The sequence below is a fragment of the Bison bison genome, unplaced genomic scaffold (assembly GCF_000754665.1).
Source record: "Bison bison bison isolate TAMUID 2011002044 unplaced genomic scaffold, Bison_UMD1.0 scf7180017864124, whole genome shotgun sequence".
Lineage (NCBI taxonomy): Eukaryota > Metazoa > Chordata > Mammalia > Artiodactyla > Bovidae > Bison > Bison bison.
The window spans coordinates 472,565-491,404 of record NW_011494696.1 but is presented as its reverse complement, the minus strand read 5'-3'; the positions used below and the strand labels follow the sequence as shown (position 1 = coordinate 491,404).

Sequence of the window (18,840 nt, the reverse complement as noted above, 5' to 3'; positions counted from 1 at the left end):
ACCTTTCTCAGTAAAGTGATGTCTCTGCTTTTTAATACACTGTCTAGGTTTGTCATAGCTATCCTTCCTAAGAGCAAGTGTCTTTTAATTTCATGGCTGCAGTCACCATCTGCAGTGATTTTGGAGCCCAGGAAAATAAAATCTGTCACTGCCTCCATTGTTTCCCCATCTATTTGCCATGAAGTGATGGGACCAGATGCCATGATCTTTGCTTTCTGAATGTTGAGTTTTAAGCCAGATTTTTCACTTTCCTCTTTCATTTTCATTAAGAGGCTTTTGTTCCTCTTCACGTTCTGCCATAAGGTGGTGTCATCTGCATATCTGAGGTTATTCATATTTCTTCCAGTAATCTTGATTTCAGCTTGTGTTTCTTCCAGCCCAGCGTTTCTCATGATGTACTCTGTATGTAAGTTAAATAAGCAGGGTGACAATATACAGCCTTGATGTACTCCTTTCTCAATTTTGAACCAGTCCATTATTCCATGTTCAGTTCTAACTCTTGCTTCTTGACCTGCATACAGGTTTTTTAGGAGCAGGTAAGGTGGTCTGGTATTCCTATCTCTTTAAGAATTTCCCAGTTTGTTGTGGTCCACACAGTCAAAGGCTTTAGTGTAGTTAATGAAGCATAAGATTTTCTGGAATTCTGTTGCTTTTTCAATGATCTAGTGGATGTTGGCAGTTTGATCTCTGGTTCCTCTGCCTTTTCTAAATCCAGCTTGAACATCTGGAAGTTCTTGTTTCATGTATTATTGAAGCCTAGCTTGGAGAATTTTGAGCATTACTTTGCTAGCGTGTGAGATGAGTGCGGTTGTGTGGTAGTCTGAACATTCTTTGGCATTGCCTTTCTTTGGGATTGGAGTGAAAACTGACCTTTTCCAGTCTTGTGGCCACTGCTGAGTTTTCCAAAGTTGCTGGTGTATTGAGTGCAACACTTTCACAGCAACATCTTTTAGGATTTGAACTAGCTCAGCTGGAATTCCATCATCTCCACTAGCTTTGTTTGTTTTGATGCTTCCTAAGGCCCATTTGACTTTATACTCCAGGATGTCTGGCTCTAGGTGAGTAATCACACCATCGCTGCCCATCTTGGCATCTCAGCTCTGGCTGACTTCTGACCCCTGCCCACTCCTCCTTCCCCTTTCCCTCATGTTCTCTCCAGCCTCAGGTGCGTGTGGTGGCATCAGCCAAGCAGTCAGTGTGTGCCTCTCTGCTGAGGGGGCCGTGGTAGCCGCTTCCTACCTGGACGACCTGGATGGGACAGGGGCCCAGGAGATGGTTCAGCTGCTGGGAAGGCCAGGGAGGGAGGAGGGGGCATCACAGAGCCCATGCTGCCTTTCAGGCTGACGTGTCTCAGGCAGGGGCCACTGGAGCAAGTGCAGGTGAAAGTGAGATGACTTACCCCTTTAAAGCCCTAATGTTGCCTCCACTGCCCTCAGCTCTACACGTTTTTTGGTGTGTAACCTCCCCCTTCCATAGGCCTGCTCTGCCTGCCATCTGTCATTGTGTCTTGTGCGGGATGAATTTCTGGTCCACGTGTCTGAGGATGACTGGGACAAAGTCATAGTTATTCTTTACCCATAGGGAAAGTCAAGTGGCCGATCCATTGGCTACCCACCAACTGTGCATATGGCATTTCATTAAATTTTCTTGTTTTATGACCTGATAAAACAGCATATAACTCAGCAAATTGGCTACTTTAAACTTCCCCAGTATTTTTCATCAATTTAATAGTGACCATATTATATGCCACTGCTTTTCAACAGCAAATAAATTCTATATATTTAGGTGATCCATCAGTATCACCATGCATGCTGTTTTTCTTGTGCTGTTAAAGAGACAAAGGGCTTTCCCCAATTACAGGTGACTCAGTTATCTCAGGGCAATTATCCTCTTTCTCAAGGCCTTTTGTAGGAATTTCAAGTTTTCTTCATGTAAGGTAGCAAACCCATGTGTCCCAGGTTTGGCTAGATCCTGAATATATCATATGATTTCCATTTTATTATGCTGGACTCCTAGGCTTGTCCAGTCCTGTGGCTTTAGGGGGAAACTTTGTATGCATCTCACAATTGTCACCTGTCTCAGTATTACAATGTGATCTAGAGTCAATTGTTTCGTATCAGTCAAAGCCCAGTAACAAGCCAATAACTGTTTCCCAAAGGCAGCGTGAATTCTCCTCTGTGTGCTTGTGATCAGCTGTGGCCAACTCCTTGCCACCCTTTGGATCGTAGCCTTCTAGGCTCCTCTGTGCATGGGATTTTTTCAGGCAAGAATATGGGAGTGGGTTGCCATTTTCTCCTTGAGGGAATCTTCCTGACCCAGGAATCGAACTCACGTCTCATATATCTTCTATGTTGAAGGCAGACTTTTTTATTGCTTGCTGTAGTTCAGTCACTCAGTTATGTCCAACTCTTGGCGACCCTATAGACTGCAGCACACCAGGCTTCCCTGTCCTTCACCATCTCTCAGAGTTTGCTTAAACTCATGTCTATCATGTAGTTGATGCCACCCAACCATCTCTTCCTCTGTTATCCCCTTCTCCTCCTGCCTTCAATCTTTCCCAGAATCAGGGTCTTTCCAATGAGTCAGCTCTTTGCATCAGGGGGACATTGTATTGGAGCTTTAGCCTCAGCATCAGTCCTTCCAATGAATATTCAGGGTTGATTTCCTTTAGGATTGACTGGTTTGATCTCCTTGCTGTCTGAGGATTCTCAAGAGCCTTCTCCAACACCACAGTTCAAGAGTATTAATTGTTCAGTGCTCAGCCTTCTGTATGGTTAAACTCTCACATCCATACATGACTCTCACATCCATACATGACTCCCAGAAAAACTGTAGCTTTGACTATATGGACCTTTGTCAGCTAAGTGATGTCTCTGTTTTTTAATATGTTGTCTAGGTCCATCATAGCTTTTTTTCCAAGGAGGAAACGTCTTTTAATTTCATGGCTACAATCACCATCTGCAGTGATTTTGGAGCCCAAGAAAATAAAGTCTTTCCCTGCTTCCATCTGCCCCCCACCCCCCACCTATTTACCATGAAATGATGGGACTGGATGCTATCATTTTAGTTTTTGAAAGTTGAGTTTAAGCCAGCTTTTTCACTCTCCTCCTTCTCCCTCATCAAGAGGCTTTTTAGTTCCTCTTCACTTTCTGCCATAAGGGTGTCATCTGCATATCTGAGGTTATTGATATTTCTTCCAGCAATCTTGATTCCAGCTTGAATTTCAGCCGCCTAGCATTTCACATGATGTATTCTGCATATAAATGAAATAAGCAGGGTGACAATATACAGTCTTAATGTACTCCTTTTTCAATTTGGAACCAGTCTGCTTTTCCATGTCCAGTTCTAACTGTTTTTTCTTGACTTGCATACAGATTTCTCAGGAGGCAGGTAAGGTGGTCTGATATTCCCATCACTTTAAGAATTTTCCACAGTTGTGTTCCACACAGGCAAAGGCTTTAGCATAGTCAATGAAGCAGAAGTAGATGTTTTTCTGGAATTCCCTTGCTTTCTCAACGATTTAGTGGATGTTGGCAATTTGATCTCTGGTTCCTTTGGCTTTCTAAATCCAGCTTGTACATCTGGAAGTTCTCGGTTCACGTAGTTTTGAAGGCTAGCTTGAAGGATTTTGAGCATTACTTTGCTAAGCCTGTGAAGAGTACAATTGTGTGGTTGATTGAACATTCTTTGGCATTGCCCTTCTTTGGGATTGGAATCTACCTGATAAAGAATTCCAAATAATGATAGTGAAAATGATCCAAAACCTTGAAATCAAAATGGAATCACAGATGAATAGCCTGGAGGCAAGGATTGAGAAGATGCAAGAAAGGTTTAACAAGGACCTAGAAGAAATAAAAAAGAGTCAATATATAATGAATAATGCAATAAATGAGATCAAAAACACTCTGGAGGCAACAAATAGTAGAATAACGGAGGCAGAAGATAGGATTAATGAAGCAGAAGATAGAATGGTAGAATTTAATGAATCAGAGAGGAAAAAAGAAAAACGAATTAAAAGAAATGAGGACAATCTCAGAGACCTCCAGGACAATATTAAACGCCACAACATTCGAATCATAGGGGTCCCAGAAGAAGAAGACAAAAAGAAAGACCATGAGAAAAGACTTGAGGAGATAATAGTTGAAAACTTCCCTAAAATGGGGAAGGAAATAATCACCCAAGTCCAAGAAACCCAGAGAGTCCCAAACAGGATAAACCCAAGGGGAAACACCCCAAGACACATATTAATCAAATTAACAAAGATTAAACACAAAGAACAAATATTAAAAGCAGCAAGGGAAAAACAACAAATAACACACAAGGGGATTCCCATAAGGATAACAGCTGATCTTTCAATGGAAACTCTTCAGGCCAGGAGGGAATGGCAAGACATACTTAAAGTGACGAAAGAAAACTGACCTTTTCCAGTCCTGTGGCCACTGCTGAGTTTTCCAAAGTTGCTGGCATATTGAGTGCAGCACTTTAAGAGCATCATCTTTTAGGATGTGTGCCACTGAGTCACCATAATAGTAAATTCTCCTGACCTCTGGAAAGGAAGCCCAAAGGCACTCTTTCCCTTGCAGTTATTGCCATAAGCTCCTATTAGCATACAATTCACTTATAGACAAATGTAATTCAGTGTCACCAGGTGGTACTGGCCACAAATCTAAATCAGGCTGTATTGCACTATTAGCAACATTGAAAGCCTATTCTTGATTGTCAGCGCAATAAATTCATACTTTTTTTTTTTTTCTGATTACTTTGCACAGTGGACCCAATATTTGGCTCAAGTGTGTAATATGCTCTTGCCAGAAACCAAATAGCCCTAAAAATTTTTGAGCCTCCTTTTTCTTTCTGGGATTTTAAAATTCCATTATCTTTTGTTTAACCTTAGGTAGAATCTTTCTATGTCCTTTAGCCCATTGTATTCCCAAATACTTTACCATTTGGACAGGTCCCTGATTTTTGGAGGGATTAATCTCCCATCACAAACATCCCAGTATCTCCCCTCAACTTCCACTTTGGCTACTGACAGATGGACTTTCTTTTTGTTTACCTTACTGAGGCATTTGTGATATTTAGCTTGTGCAAACTTTGCAGTGGCTTTTTCAGGTATCAGCTGGAAAGTGGAGACTTGGTTAGCTAAAATATAATTTCACTATTGTAACATGAAAAATCATCTTTGCAACTTGGTTAATTCTTTTTCCAGTTTTGACTTCTCTTCAAGCGATTGTAATTTGGATTCATGCATCTTCTGGGAGGCAGAGTGGAGAATCCAGCCTCTGCAAACCAATGAGGTACACTCTTGTTCTTTCTCAGTTGGCTGCTGCTGCTGCTGCTAAGTCGCTTCAGTCGTGTCCGACTCTGTGCGACCCCATAGAAGGCAGCCCACCAGGCTCCCCCGTCCCTGGGATTCTCCAGGCAAGAACACTGGAGTGGGTTGCCATTTCCTTCTCCAATGCGTGAAAGTGAAAAAATAAAGTGAAGTCGCTCAGTCGTATCCGACTCTTAGCGACCCCATGGACTGCAGCCTACCAGGCTCCTTCATCCATGAGATTTTCCAGGCAAGAGTACTGGAGTGGGGTGCCATTGCCTTCTTCGTCTCAGTTGGCAGGATCTAACAAATATTCAATAAATTCTAAAGGTTCAGCCTGCATTAATTTGAGGTCCCAATTTTCAGACAATTCAGTGGATCTACCCCATTCAGTAGTTAACAAGCATTAAAGCAAGACTTCCCATCTGGGAATAACAACTTAATTAGTCTTAACCTCTTTCTGTTTAAAGAGTGGCATTTGGTTTCATAAATCCTGATCACAGCACCAATTGCTGATTTCCCAAAAGTTTTCTTCCATTTTAGGTTGATAGAATCTAGTAACAAAAGAAATCAGTTGTTACACACAAATAAACAGTTTTAACTTGTTATAGAAAATTATTTGACTTGTTTTGGTATACAATCTTCAAAAGAAAAGAAATAGAAACAATAGAGAGAAGTAATAGCATGCACATCACCAAACTGGGCCAAAAACCTGATCCAGACCTGAATAGCACTTAGAAGGCTCAAATGACAGCAATCTGGGGTCCCAATGGGTAAAGGGTCTGAGCAGTGTGTCCACCCATGAGTGAGATTTCAAATTGCAGTTTTTTGGGTTCCAGCTTATAATTTCAGCCCGCAAACTGATATTATCATCAGGTGGTGTTGGATAATGCAACTCTGGTTTTCCTTCAACTTTTACAATGCTGTTTCACCTTGTGAGTCAAGGTTTTCCAGACCCTGGGAGGCTGGCCAGGCCTCCAGGGGCCCAGAAAATTCCAGGAAATTTCTTCTCTTATATAAGGTGCTACTTGACATACTGGTAGCAATTTGTGTACCTGCAAGTAGGCATGTAATCCAGGCCCAATTCAGGCAAAGTTAGATCTGTCAGAGGCAGCTCCTCTACTTCTGAAACCTAAACAAGACTACGTCCTCAATTTAACTTCCCTAACAGCATCACATTTCTTCCAGTATTGAAAATGTGCAATTATAATAGTGCTGTAGCCTAGATCTTTGATGCAGGTTGACATCATAGAGGCCCCTGATCTGTTCCATCTGTCCCACTACCTAAAGCCACTCAAATGTCAGTAGACTGCTCTTGAAGTCTTCACTTTAATTTTTGAGGTCTTTTCCTCCTAGCCATCTCCTCTCCAATGGAGGACAGCAATGCACATCTTGTGGCATGTCTAGGGAGACCACACGAGATAAGGAATGTCTAGCATGGCCCCCACCATCTACTTTCATCATATTATTAGCTGTGTTTTCTCTCCAAGTTGGAAAGAGTCTCCCCATGCTTAGACAGGTTGTACAGTTCAGTTTGGCTTTCAGCCAATCCCCAAAGAAATGACTATAGTAGAATTCTCTGTATTATGAGAATTTTTCAAGTCTACTCCCCACAGATGCTGATGGAGGCAAAGATTTTATCCAGAGGACGTATTTCTCATCAGGCCATAGTGGCTTAAAAGAGAATATTAGAGCAGATTAGAGCATATATAACTAGGTAATCTTCAGCACCACTACAAGCTAAGAACTTGATCTTCCCTGAGTGCTTGGACCCAGGAAAGAACCATGAAGTGGCGGTGGCCCTCTCAGACTGCATAGTCATGTAAGTAAGGGGCTGTTAATTGGCATCATCTCTCCTTCTGGGACTTTTCTTGTTGTCCTTTTATTCTTTCACCCAGCAGGGTTAGAAGGACATGTAATCATTTCCTGACAGTCTTAAAGTTCAACTCTCCCTTATTGATAAGTCCTTTCCCATGGGCACTGTGGGGCCCAAGGGTCTTGGGGTAGAGCTGCATGTTTGCATATCTCTTGGGGTTCCAGTTACATCATGACTTCTATGAAAATGGAACTTCTTGGAATTGTTCAGTGCACAACGTGTGCAACTGTATGTTGTGTCCAGTGAAAAAGCATTTCTTTTGTTTTTGGTTCTAGGTCTTCTCTCCGCTCTCTCTTCACAGCTGTGTGTATGTATCTGTGTCTTCACTTCTGTATCTCTCTTTCATCCCTCCACATTTTGGATGTCTCTGTGCATGCAGAATGCTCAGAGTTTTTTTCCTTTTTAAAAAGTTCTTCCTTGCTTCTCTAGTGTCTCAACTTCCTTTTTTCATTCCACATCTCCTGGCTTCCTCTCTGAGCACTCTCTTCGGCTTGATCCTGGGAGAAAGATCAGGAGTACTGCTTCTGGGTTGTTTTACATCTAACAAGCATCTCGACCACAGCCAAGTCACAAACTCCCTGCATTTGAAATTCCTCCCTCGTAAAAAGAGAATAATGATCCTGCTTCTACCTCCCTGCCTGAGTTTCTTTAAGAAAGATATCGTGGGGTGCCCACAGCCATTGCCATTACCATATTTGAGACCTCTTTTATATCAAGTGTGTTGTGTTCATCAGTTCACTAAATATCCAAAATATTTTATATGGGGGGTGGGGACTATTACATTCCATCTTTTTTCTACGGGAGAAACTGAGATTCCAAATGGCTTATCCAAGATTACCTCAACAGAATCTATATTTAAACCTAGGTCTTTGCCATGGTCTTTACATGGCCTCATGATAAGATGACACTTACAAAAATGCTTTAAAAAATACAGTGCCATTCCAATGCCAGGTATTACAGTCATATCATAACATGAACAGCTGATTGTTGCCCCTTCCTTGTTTCCTTTTCCCAATGCTTGGTGAAAGAATCCCTCTAACAAAGATGAAGCATGTGAGAAACCCTCAGGGAAAAGTTGCTGAAAAATTTCTCCGAGGAACAAACACACTTACAGCCTGTCCCAGAATACTGCTGATGACCAGAAATCCTCTTCTCAGCCCCTGAGGAACTACATGGATGTGAGAGTGTTGAGAGGATGATGTTCTTCCCTAGCACTGCGATTCTTCTGGACTTTTAGGGTGGGTTATTGGAGCTGGGGCTCCTGCAGGAGGCAGAAACACTGGGGAACAAGGATTCCATTCCCAGAGGAGAAGACACTCTCAATCTCAACTCTTGGTCTGTGGTGACTGAGCCCAGCAATGATCAGGTGGCAGGTAAGCATCCATATCTGTACCAAAGATATATCACTAGTTTGAGAGAGACTGTAATTTCTGAACTAAGTGAACCCCTCAGTTATAGATGAAGGGTGAGGAATGCCTTCAAATAAAGTCAACTACAAATCGAGTCTGAAAACCAGGCAGATGAAGTTCAGACTCTACAGATCCAAGAACGATACCAGTAAAAATTACCAAGCCCCTATTGCATGTGATGCCATAAAAGTCTAACACTATGGTTATTGTTCATTGATTTGAAAGAAGATCTTGACTCTTACTCAAGAATGCACAGGTCAGCCAGAGCAATAGTCAAAGAGTAAATACTTGTCAGGTGGAAGGGCCACCTGTGTGGTTTTGATAGGAGTCTTGAGTTTAGGGAATGTAGCCTGGGGTAAGCTTGGAGTGCCACCTGGGGAAAAGCTTCTCAAATGAAGGCACCAGGACTTCCCTGGTGGTCCAGGGGTGAAGATTCTACACTTCCAATAAAGGAAGGCAGGGTTCCATTCTTAGTCAGGAAAGTAAAATCCCATATGCCAGGCAGCCCAGAAAAAAATAAAAAATTAAATCAGGCACCAGTCTGAGCAGGGACTGTGAGGTGGGACAGTTGGAAAGTGATTTCAGGGGACATGGGACACACAGAGGGAGGCAATACTCTGGGAATCAGGGGTGGACATGGCAGTCAGATCTGTCCTATCCTCCCTCCCATGCCCCTGTAGTTGGCCTACATCAGCAACATCAACACTGGAACACCCTCTCAGGAGTTCCGGGTCATATTCAACACGGGCTCATCTGACTTGTGGGTACCCTGCATCTACTGCCTAAGTCTTGAGTGCTGAGAGTGCCAGCCCCCTTGCCCATCTTTTATTTCCCCTCCCATACCCTTTTCCATCCTTGGCACCTGGCCGAAAGTGTTCTTTTGTGTCTGCAGATGAACGCAGTAGCTTCGACCTTCACTTGTCCACTACCTTTATATGCGTGGGTCAGCCTTTCAGTGTCAACTACAGTACTTGGTCGATCAAGAGATTTCTTGGTTATGACATTGCTCAGGTAATGCAGAAACGAGAAGCTGAGTCAGGGCTGGTCATGGAGTGACCACTGCTTACTAAACAGATGCTGGACCAGCTGGCAGAACCCATCCTTCTCAAAATTCCCTAGTGACTGGCCATCTGCCTGTCAGGGCCCCCTGGGGAGACAGAGCCCCTGCTGACACACAAACTCCCAGAACAGCTAATCCAGAGAGTGGCTGGGAGTGTGGACTTGCTGATCCTTTGCCTGTGAGCAGGTCAAGGTTCATTTTGCTGGGACAGGGATGGGGGAAAGGGCATCCACTTTTATATTCTCAGAAAGCTCCAGGCTCTTTCATGACAATAACTTGTTTAATTCTGCAACACATCCATGCAGCATGTACAATGATTAGCTCCATGATAGCTAATCATAGCTCCACAGACAATGAAACTGAGGTGCAGAGAACAAGGGCCTTGCCAAGGTCACATATCTGGTAAGTGGTGGACCTAGGCTGGCCAGTCAGGGCTCCAAGTATGTGCAGGTTATTTGGGGAGAGGATAAAACTGATTTGAGGTTCTTGAGGGGCAGCCTAAGGCTTCAGGTATCCAGGCAGGGAAAGCAGGGGGTACAGATGTGCGAGGGGCCTGACAAATGTGTTATCACTAGGGGACTTTTAAGAATCGAATACAAACCTTGGCCTGCCACCCCAAAGTGCCTTAGTATTTTCTGTCCCCCTCACTCTCTCTTTTTCTCTCTCTTTCTCAAACACACACACACACACACACACACACCCAAAAGCATGTTTCCCAGACAGAATTTTCTTAAGAACCTTGCAAGTGACATTGTAGGATTCTGTCTTCCTGGGCAGATGCAGAATTCACAATGCATTGCCTTGATTTCAGTCCATTTCTGTCAATAGATCATAGTGATGCCAAAGAGAAGACTACCCTGCTCACTATACATTTTGTCCTCATGTGGGAACCGTTTGGTCCTGTCCTGATTCTCGGTTGCTGCACCCATACAGAAGGCATGAGGCCATTCTGACTCACTCAGATGGTGTTTGTCAGAGAGCAGGTGTTGTTAAAATCCATAGTCCCACACAAATGTAACCCAAATTCCTATCCCAGCTTGGTCTAACTATCTGAGGTCAGTGCAGGGCATGGCTAGGCCTCAGTTATTCTCTGCAGTGGTAATGACAGCTGCACCCCAGCCCAGTCCCAGCCTCACTTCCTAAACCTTTATGGGGGAACACTCTACTCTCCCACAGATCGAGTACCTTGTTGGTGTGACCAAGCCACTCAGCCTAAGCTATGAAGAGTACAGGTTCAAAGATGCACCCTTTGATGGCATCCTGGGCTTGGGCTACCCAAACCTCTCTGTTGGAGGGACCACTCCCATCTTTGACAACCTGAAGAAACAAGGAGTCCTTTCTCAGCCTGTCTTTGCTTTCTGCTCAGGAAAGTCTGAGCTGGACAAGTCCTTGCTACAAATCAGCTGTATGGTGCTTTCAGTTCCATGAAAAATTATAAACCACCCGACACAGAAGTTTCCTTTATTCTAGCCCAGGGTAACTATGGCACCAGGGCCCCACTCAACACTGCCACTGGTTTTTTATAAGTAAAGTTTTATTGGAACCATGCTCATGGGCTCCAAGGGATCGGCTTGGTCAGGAAGGAGGAAAGAAGATGGAAAGCAGTGGAAGGTGTCAGGTAAAAGGTTGGAGGAAAAAGCAACAGGATTTGCTAATGGATTTGATATGGAAGAAAGGATAGAGATGTTGGGAATATTTCCTTCCTCTCTGACATTTCACCAGGAGACCAGAACCAGCTAAAAAATTTGCAGGAGCTAGTGCAAAATGAAACTGTGGGACATTTTGTTTAACAAGCATTGAAAATTTCAAGACAGGGATGGTAGAGGCATGGGGCCCCGTTGAGTATGGGCCCCATGGATAGTATAGGCACAGGCCTGTGAAGCCAAACCTGGGTGAGCTTGAATCCATGCCCATAATGCCCTTGGGCCAGGGCTTTTTGGAAAAATGATATTCTAGACAAAGGGGAAGCCAGACCTCTCCAGCTCGGTGACCTCTGATGGTATCTCTAAGTACTCAGGTCACTGGAAAGAGCCAGATCCTCTCACACAGCTGGGTGGTCAGTGTCTGGCCAGGCTGCCTGGTTTCAAACCTCTTCTCTGCCACTAATTAGCTGGTGAGTGACCTGGGTCATGTACTGAATCCTCCAGTTCCTCAATTTCCACATCTGTAAAATGGGGAGAGTAGTAGTGCCTTTGATGGGTGAATAAGCACAGCTCTCGGACATTGCCTGGTGTTATTCTCCTCCAACAAACTCCCCTCTTCCTTCTCTTGTCAGCTGTGGGGAGAATGGCAGCCTGATGATGTTTGGCAGGGTGAACCACACCTACCACAATGGGGACCCTAACTGGGCACCAGTGTTTTGAACCCACCACTGGCAGATTGCCATGGTCCAGTAAGCGGCTCCCTCTGAGGGCCACCCAAGTGATGCTCCCACCAGGGCACGTGGACACATTCAGATACACACAAATGCATGCCTAGATACCCAGTCACACTCACAGATACATGCTCCACCCACAAGACACAGGTAAAGAGACATAAACACACTCACACAAATACCCACACAAACACACAGACACAGATAGAAACTGGCAGACACTCAGACACACATAAAAAGACACATACAAGCAGTCAGACCCATAAACACACAGATGCACACACCACCCATGGGTTCGTAATTGCCCCGGGCTTCCTGAGGAGGTCTCTGACCAGGGTCCTGAGAGGTCTGTGCAGCTGGGGGAGGGCTGCCCCCCTGAGTGTGAGGTGGGAGCACACACACTAACCTCTAGTGTGAGGTTAGAGGACCCTACAGTGTGGTGAACAGAGGATCAGGGAGAATTTCACCAGCCTGAACAGAGTTATGATAAGATGACCAACTGTCCAGGGCTACCGGGGGGAGAAGGGGGTTCTTGGTACACAGAAGAGCCAGTTCAAACACAGAGAAAGTCCTGAACAAACCAGTAAAACTGGTCTCTTGGTTTCCTTAAGGAGAAGCTACCCAGCAATGGAGAGAGGGTAGCTGCAGTCTTGAGACCTGAAGACAGCTTATACAAAGAGATATTTGCCCTACCCACAGCCACCTACCTACAGTGGGACACAGTGGATCAGGAGCTGTGACAGAGAGAAGCAAGAAGCTGGAATCCAGGAGTGGCCTGAGAACAGGGGCAATATTGGATGGGATTCTGTGTGATACCCTCAGAAAAAAAAAGCTGACCTCTCCTTAGGAGTCCCCTGGGCTAGCTTGGGCATCCCCTGGCCGGGGCCTCAGTATCCGAGCCGCGTGAGGGGGCGGTGCTGGAAGACACCCTCTCCCGGGACAGCTTGTGTCTCCCCAACCACCACTCTGAGCATCTACTGCCCCAGGGAACCTCCATCTTCACTGTGTGTGCTGACCCATTATTGGTCAGACACCAGATACAGGTATCTAGATGTTCTCCATTCATGTTTTCATTGATGGATTCATTCATTCACAAACATACATTGTGCATCTGCTGTGTGCTGGATACTTCAGGAAGATAGTGAGGATGCAACTTGCCCTCACATCTAGTAAGGTGGACATACATGAGACAACTCACACACCCAGTGAATTGCCACATTAGTACATGCTAGACATGAGAAAGATTCTATAGTGAGCAAGCGAGACAGGAGCCTGATCTAGTCTGGGGGGGGGATGACTTCCCTGAAAATGTAACAATTAAATTGAGACCTGAAAGTTGAGGAGAAATTAGCTAGACAAAGAGAGTGGGAGTCTTCTTTGAAGGGCATCCAGCATGTGCCCAGGCCCTGAGGCACGAAAGAGCCTGGTGCATTCAAGAACTGAAAAGAAGTCAACGAAGGTGACTTGAACAGAGCCAAGGAAAACAGAGTCAGGGCAAGAGCTGAAGGGCTGTTCAACAGACAGTCAGGGAGGGGACAGTCATGGGAAGACTTCAGGGTGACCCTGCTGCCTGTTCTGTCCATTTTCTCTCAGCATCTCCATGAATGTGATAGTTACTGCTTGTAAACATGGCTGTCAGGCCCTTGTGGACACCGGGACCTTGTCTCTGTGTGGTTCGAGAAGTATGGTCACCAACATCCATAGTCTCATCGGAGCCAGTCTCTTCCAGGATGACAAGGTGTAGGGTCATTCCGGGGCTCTCCCAACAAGGATCACCTGCGCCAACCTTTTCCCCTTTTTCTCTAACATCCTTGGTTCCATGTAAAGCCATCATGACCCTGCTTCCTCTCACTTTCACCATCAATGGCATCGACTACCCTGTACCCACTCAAGCCTACATCCAGAAGGTGAGGGGCCAACCCAAAAGGCTGGTTCTCAAATCTAGGACTTGCAGGAACCCTTGGGCTACTGCTGGGTGGAGGGGTCCCCCGACAGGCCAGGTCACCATGTTGCAGATGCTGCTCAGCCCATGTGTCTGGGTCACTGCCTCCCACAAAACCAACCACTTGATTGTAAAGGACAGTCTGGATACCCATCATCTTGAAATAAATATAGAGACACCAGCCCAATATTGGCCTGGTGAGGGGCACAAAAAGATGGGAACTCTAAGGGCCTCAGCCCCCAAAAAGCTTCCATTCATCCAGAGCCCTCAGATGCATGAACATGGAAAGTCAGCTCTAGCAATCCCTGAAATACACCAAGTGACAAGCAGAATGGCTGGGGACAGTCCCAGTGTGCTGTGCCACCATAACGATGAGTAGTCTCCCATCCCATCTCAAAAATGTCCAGGTTGTGATGATAAATTAAATGGTTGCCTTAGTCCAGGGCTGCAACTTCCCTTTGCTAAGCCCCAGATCCCCCTCTGTGAGTTGGGGTACCGACCCCTCTGTGGGGAGGCTGGTTGCTAAGATGAATAAAGGGCGCACAGTGATTGCATAGCCCCAGCACAGGGTGGAGGCTTCATGTCAGACCCCTGTGGGAGCTCAGAGCAGGCTGATGGGCCAAAGAAGGCTTTGAGGAAGAGAGGAAATTGCAGTAATTCTAACCCCACAGACTCATGGCGCCATGAGGAGGCCTGCTTGGGTCCAGGCAAATCTACACTGGAGTCCATGCAATTGCATCCCCGTGGGCTGTGCAGAGAAGTGCCCGGGGTAGATTAGGGGTGATGAGGTGAGGGCTTTAGGCTGAGGGTGGGGACAGGCACCGGGATAAGTCAGGCAACCTAGCCTGTAGTGGCCAGAGCATGTGAGGGTAAGTCAGGAAGTATTTTTAGAGGGCTTGGCTGGAAGTCTTAAAGAAAAGTGTAGAAGGAACAGGAAGAAGTGAAAGTGTTCTTTGCAGAGAAAAGAAAGAGCTGAGATCAGAAGGCAAGATACAGCAGAGTGTGAGGGGAACTATAGACCATTATTGTTCATTTCTTTTAAAAAATATATTGAAGTATAGTTGATTTACAAAGTGAAAAGTGACATTCGCTCAGTTGTGTCTGCTTCTTTGCGACCCACAGACTAAACGGTCCATGGAATTCTCCAGACCAGAATACTGGAGTGGGTAGCTGTTCCCTTCTCCAGGGGATCTCCCCAACCCAGGGATCGAACCCAGGTCTCCTGCATTGCAAGTGGATTCTTACCACCTGAGCCACAAGGGAAGCCCAAGAATACTGGAGTGGGTAGCCTATCCCTTCGCCAGCAGATCTTCCCAATCCAGGAATTGAACCGGGGTCTCCTGCATTGCAGGTGGATTCTTTTACCAATTGAGCTATCAGGGAAACAATGTTGTGTTAAATTCTGCTGTTCAACAAAGTGACTCAGTTACACACACACACACACACACACACACATGCACGCACACATGTGTGTGTGCATGTGTTTCATATTGTTTTCCATTACAGTTTATCATGGGATATTAAATATAATTTCCTGTATATATAGTAGGGCTTTATATATCCTCTCTATATTAGTTTGTATCTGATAATCCCAAATACCCAATCCTTCTCTTCCCCAACTCCATCCATCATAAGAACCACACATCTTGGCCTTTCCTGTTCTTGCACGAGCCCCCACTTCCCCATCCGTCCTGAGATGCACCTGATTTTTACCAAAGAAGGGAAATTTAAAAAAAAAACAAAACCTGAAAAAAAAAATAAAGTGAGAACCTGTTAACTCTGGATAAGGAGGGAGAGGCAGGTAAGGTTCAGGCTGACTGGAGTGTATTCTGTTTTCCCGAGTTGGCAGGACTGTTGCTATAGCAGATTTCAAGTGAACACAGATCTCATGGATGAGCTGGAGACCTGGGTCCTGGGTAATGTCTTCCTGAGGCTGAATTTCTCAGTTTTTGATCAAGAAAATGACAGGATTGGCCTGGCTCCTGCAGTGTAAATGCTGGATCTGCCTCAGGAATCAATCAGGCCCACTACAAATACACACTCACTCACACCAAGGGAACGCCCACCCAGGGATACTGGTGAACTGTTTGGTTCTCTGCAGAGCCCTATTCTAGATAAAGAATAAACAATTTCACTCTCAAAGGTACTAGCACAAATGAGTTTCTCTCTTTGGGTCTGGGAGATGCAGCAAAATTGGGAAGGATCTAGAATCAGTCAATCTGAACCACACTCAGAGAAGCCCAACTCCAACTGGTTTCAAGGAAAGGGGAGACTTATTGGAAGGACAGTGGGGCTCTGGTACACAGAAACAAGAGCAGATCCAAAGATCTCAGTGATTGGACCCAAGAAATCAGAAGCTATCAGCTCATTATTTCTCTCCCTTCCCCTTTTCCTTCAATACTCTTTGATTCTCTTAGTCTCACGGCTTTCTTCTCTCTTCCCTACTGAAGGATTCTGAAGCTGCCTGCCTCAGGGTTTTATATCTCTAAGGCATCTAACTAGGAAGGAAAAAACCTAAGAAAACATCAGTTTACCAGGGAGGGCTCTGATTGGTCCCACTCAGATCATCTTTCCAGCCCTGGACCAATCATCCTGGCAGGGGCATGGGCTCCTATGATTTTTACTGGTCATGTGGCCCTGGCCCCACAGCAAACGTGATTGACAATTTCTTCCAGAACCACATAACAGGAACTAAGGAGAGGCAGCACCAAGGAAGTGTCAGGAGGATGCTCTAGACCATGAAAAGTTTATGACTGCCTGCCCACTCCACCACCTCCTCATTAATGCAGCACAGTTTGCAATAGCTAGGACATGGAAGCAACCTAGATGTCCACTGGCAGACAGATGGATAAGAAAGTTGTGGTATATACACACAATGGAATATTACTCAGCTATTAAAAAGAACACATTTGAATCCGTTCTAATAAAGTGGATTAAACTGGAGCCTATTATAGAGTGGAGTAAGTCAGAAAGAAAAACACCAAATACAGTATATTAATGCATATATATGGAATTTAGAAAGATGGTAACGATGACCCTATGTGTGAGACAGCAAAAGAGACAGATATGAAGAAGAGACTTTTGGACTCTGTGGGAGAAGACAAGAGTGGAAAGATTTGAGAGAACAGTATTGAAATATGTATATTTCCATATGCGAAATAGATGACCAGTCCAAGTTCGGTGCATGAAGCAGGACACTCAAAGCCGATATACTGGGACAACCCAGAGGGATAGGATGGGATGGGGAGGGAGGTGAGAGCGGGGTTTGGGATGCAGGACACATGTACACCCATGGCTGATTCATGTCAATGTATGGCAAATACCACCACAATATTATAAAGTGATTAGCCTCCAATTAATTAAAATAAATTAATTAATTTAAAATATATATATTCTATATTCCCCATCTTAGAGGACCTTTGGCAGTGGCCTTCTCTACAGGTGCTTCTGGGTAAGGCCATTGAAGCTGTATTGGTTCTCTTTTGTCCCTACATCTCAGTCACCAACACTCTGCCACTAACATCTGCAGTATAGTTTCCAGTCCCACTTCCCAACTGTTGGGCCCCTGCAGATCCCTGATTCTCCCCCTCCGACAGGCCCCATTACAGACCTTCCCTTGGCCTCCAGTGCTGCATGTAACAGGGGATCCAGGGTGCAAAGAGCCTTCAGCCTTTCTGAGCTTCCTCCTAGGGCAGAGCTACAAACCAGTTGGTTCCAGCTGCCATGGTTTGGCACTTTGGGAGTGGAAGCATCACTTCTTCCCAACTGGAGACCCTATGCAGAAGCCTAGGATGAGATATCAGGGGTCAGAGTCAGAGGGAGACCCAGACAAGAGCCAATACAGGAAAGAATAAATAAGGTAGAAAACACACCCCAACACAATGTGTACTATGGGCCTTTGCTCAGGCAAGACGATCGTCAGGGAACGCCATGTCTCCCTTCATTTCTTGCTCAACTTGAGCAACTACTTTGTGCCAGGTGCTATTGTCACGCGAGTGTATGTTCCTCAGTTCTTTGTCTCTTCACAACAAAGATTTGGAGCGACGGACATTAAAGCCCTCGGTGTGTCACAGCTCTTGGGTCTTGGACAAACCATGTTACAGCTCTTAGGCAAATCAGTGTTACAGCTCTATTTAGAAGATAGCAGGAAAGTGAGAGAGAGAGAGAGAGAAAGAAAAGAGCGCACACACATGGGAGAGAGAGTCCCCGAGAAAGCGCTTTGGCTCCTCCTTTTATATGTTTTTTTCCTCCACCTGGGCCTGCCCTATGCAAATTGGGCTTAGCCAGGAGTGCTGTTTGTTCTGTTTGTTCTGCCTGAAGTTTTCACTCTGGTCCTCGGACCTTCCTTGTCCTTTAGCCACCGCCATTTTGGACTCCTTTTCCCTATTCTACCTACCTAACACTATGATGGACCCCAGGAATAGAGGGCTGGTTTAGGAACCCACCACCAAGTCATGAAGGCAGATGAAGAAACAACCCACAAAGGATAGGGCCAGAGAGAGAAAACAGAAGAGGTGTGAGTGGCAGGCCAGATGAGTGAAGGGCTTCCTCTTCAGGGAGCCAGAGAAAGGCTGGTGAATAGTGGGAAGTCTTGCTACGTGCCGGGGTCCAGCCCCGGTGGATCCAGGGAATTCGAAGCGGGACGGCGATGGCGATCAGGAAACTTCAGCTTATTTACATGTAATTAAAGATATAAAGAGTGGTTAAATAAGGATAGCTCAGTGAGGAAATTCAGTGGAGAAAAGAGGCTGAATAATTCAGCCAGAAGGTGAGAGAAAGAACGACATGGGGAGACCAAGTTTTGGTGAACAAGGCCCGCACTTTATTTTCCAAAGTAGTTTTTTATACCTTAAGTTATGCATAGA

The 18,840-nt window shown here is 45.2% G+C and overlaps 1 pseudogene; it reads left to right on the top strand.

Moving 5' to 3' along the window:
• Positions 1–6,083: 6,083 nt before the first annotated feature.
• The window catches only part of LOC104988353, a 20,051-nt pseudogene continuing 7,294 nt past the window's right edge, over positions 6,084–18,840 (top strand).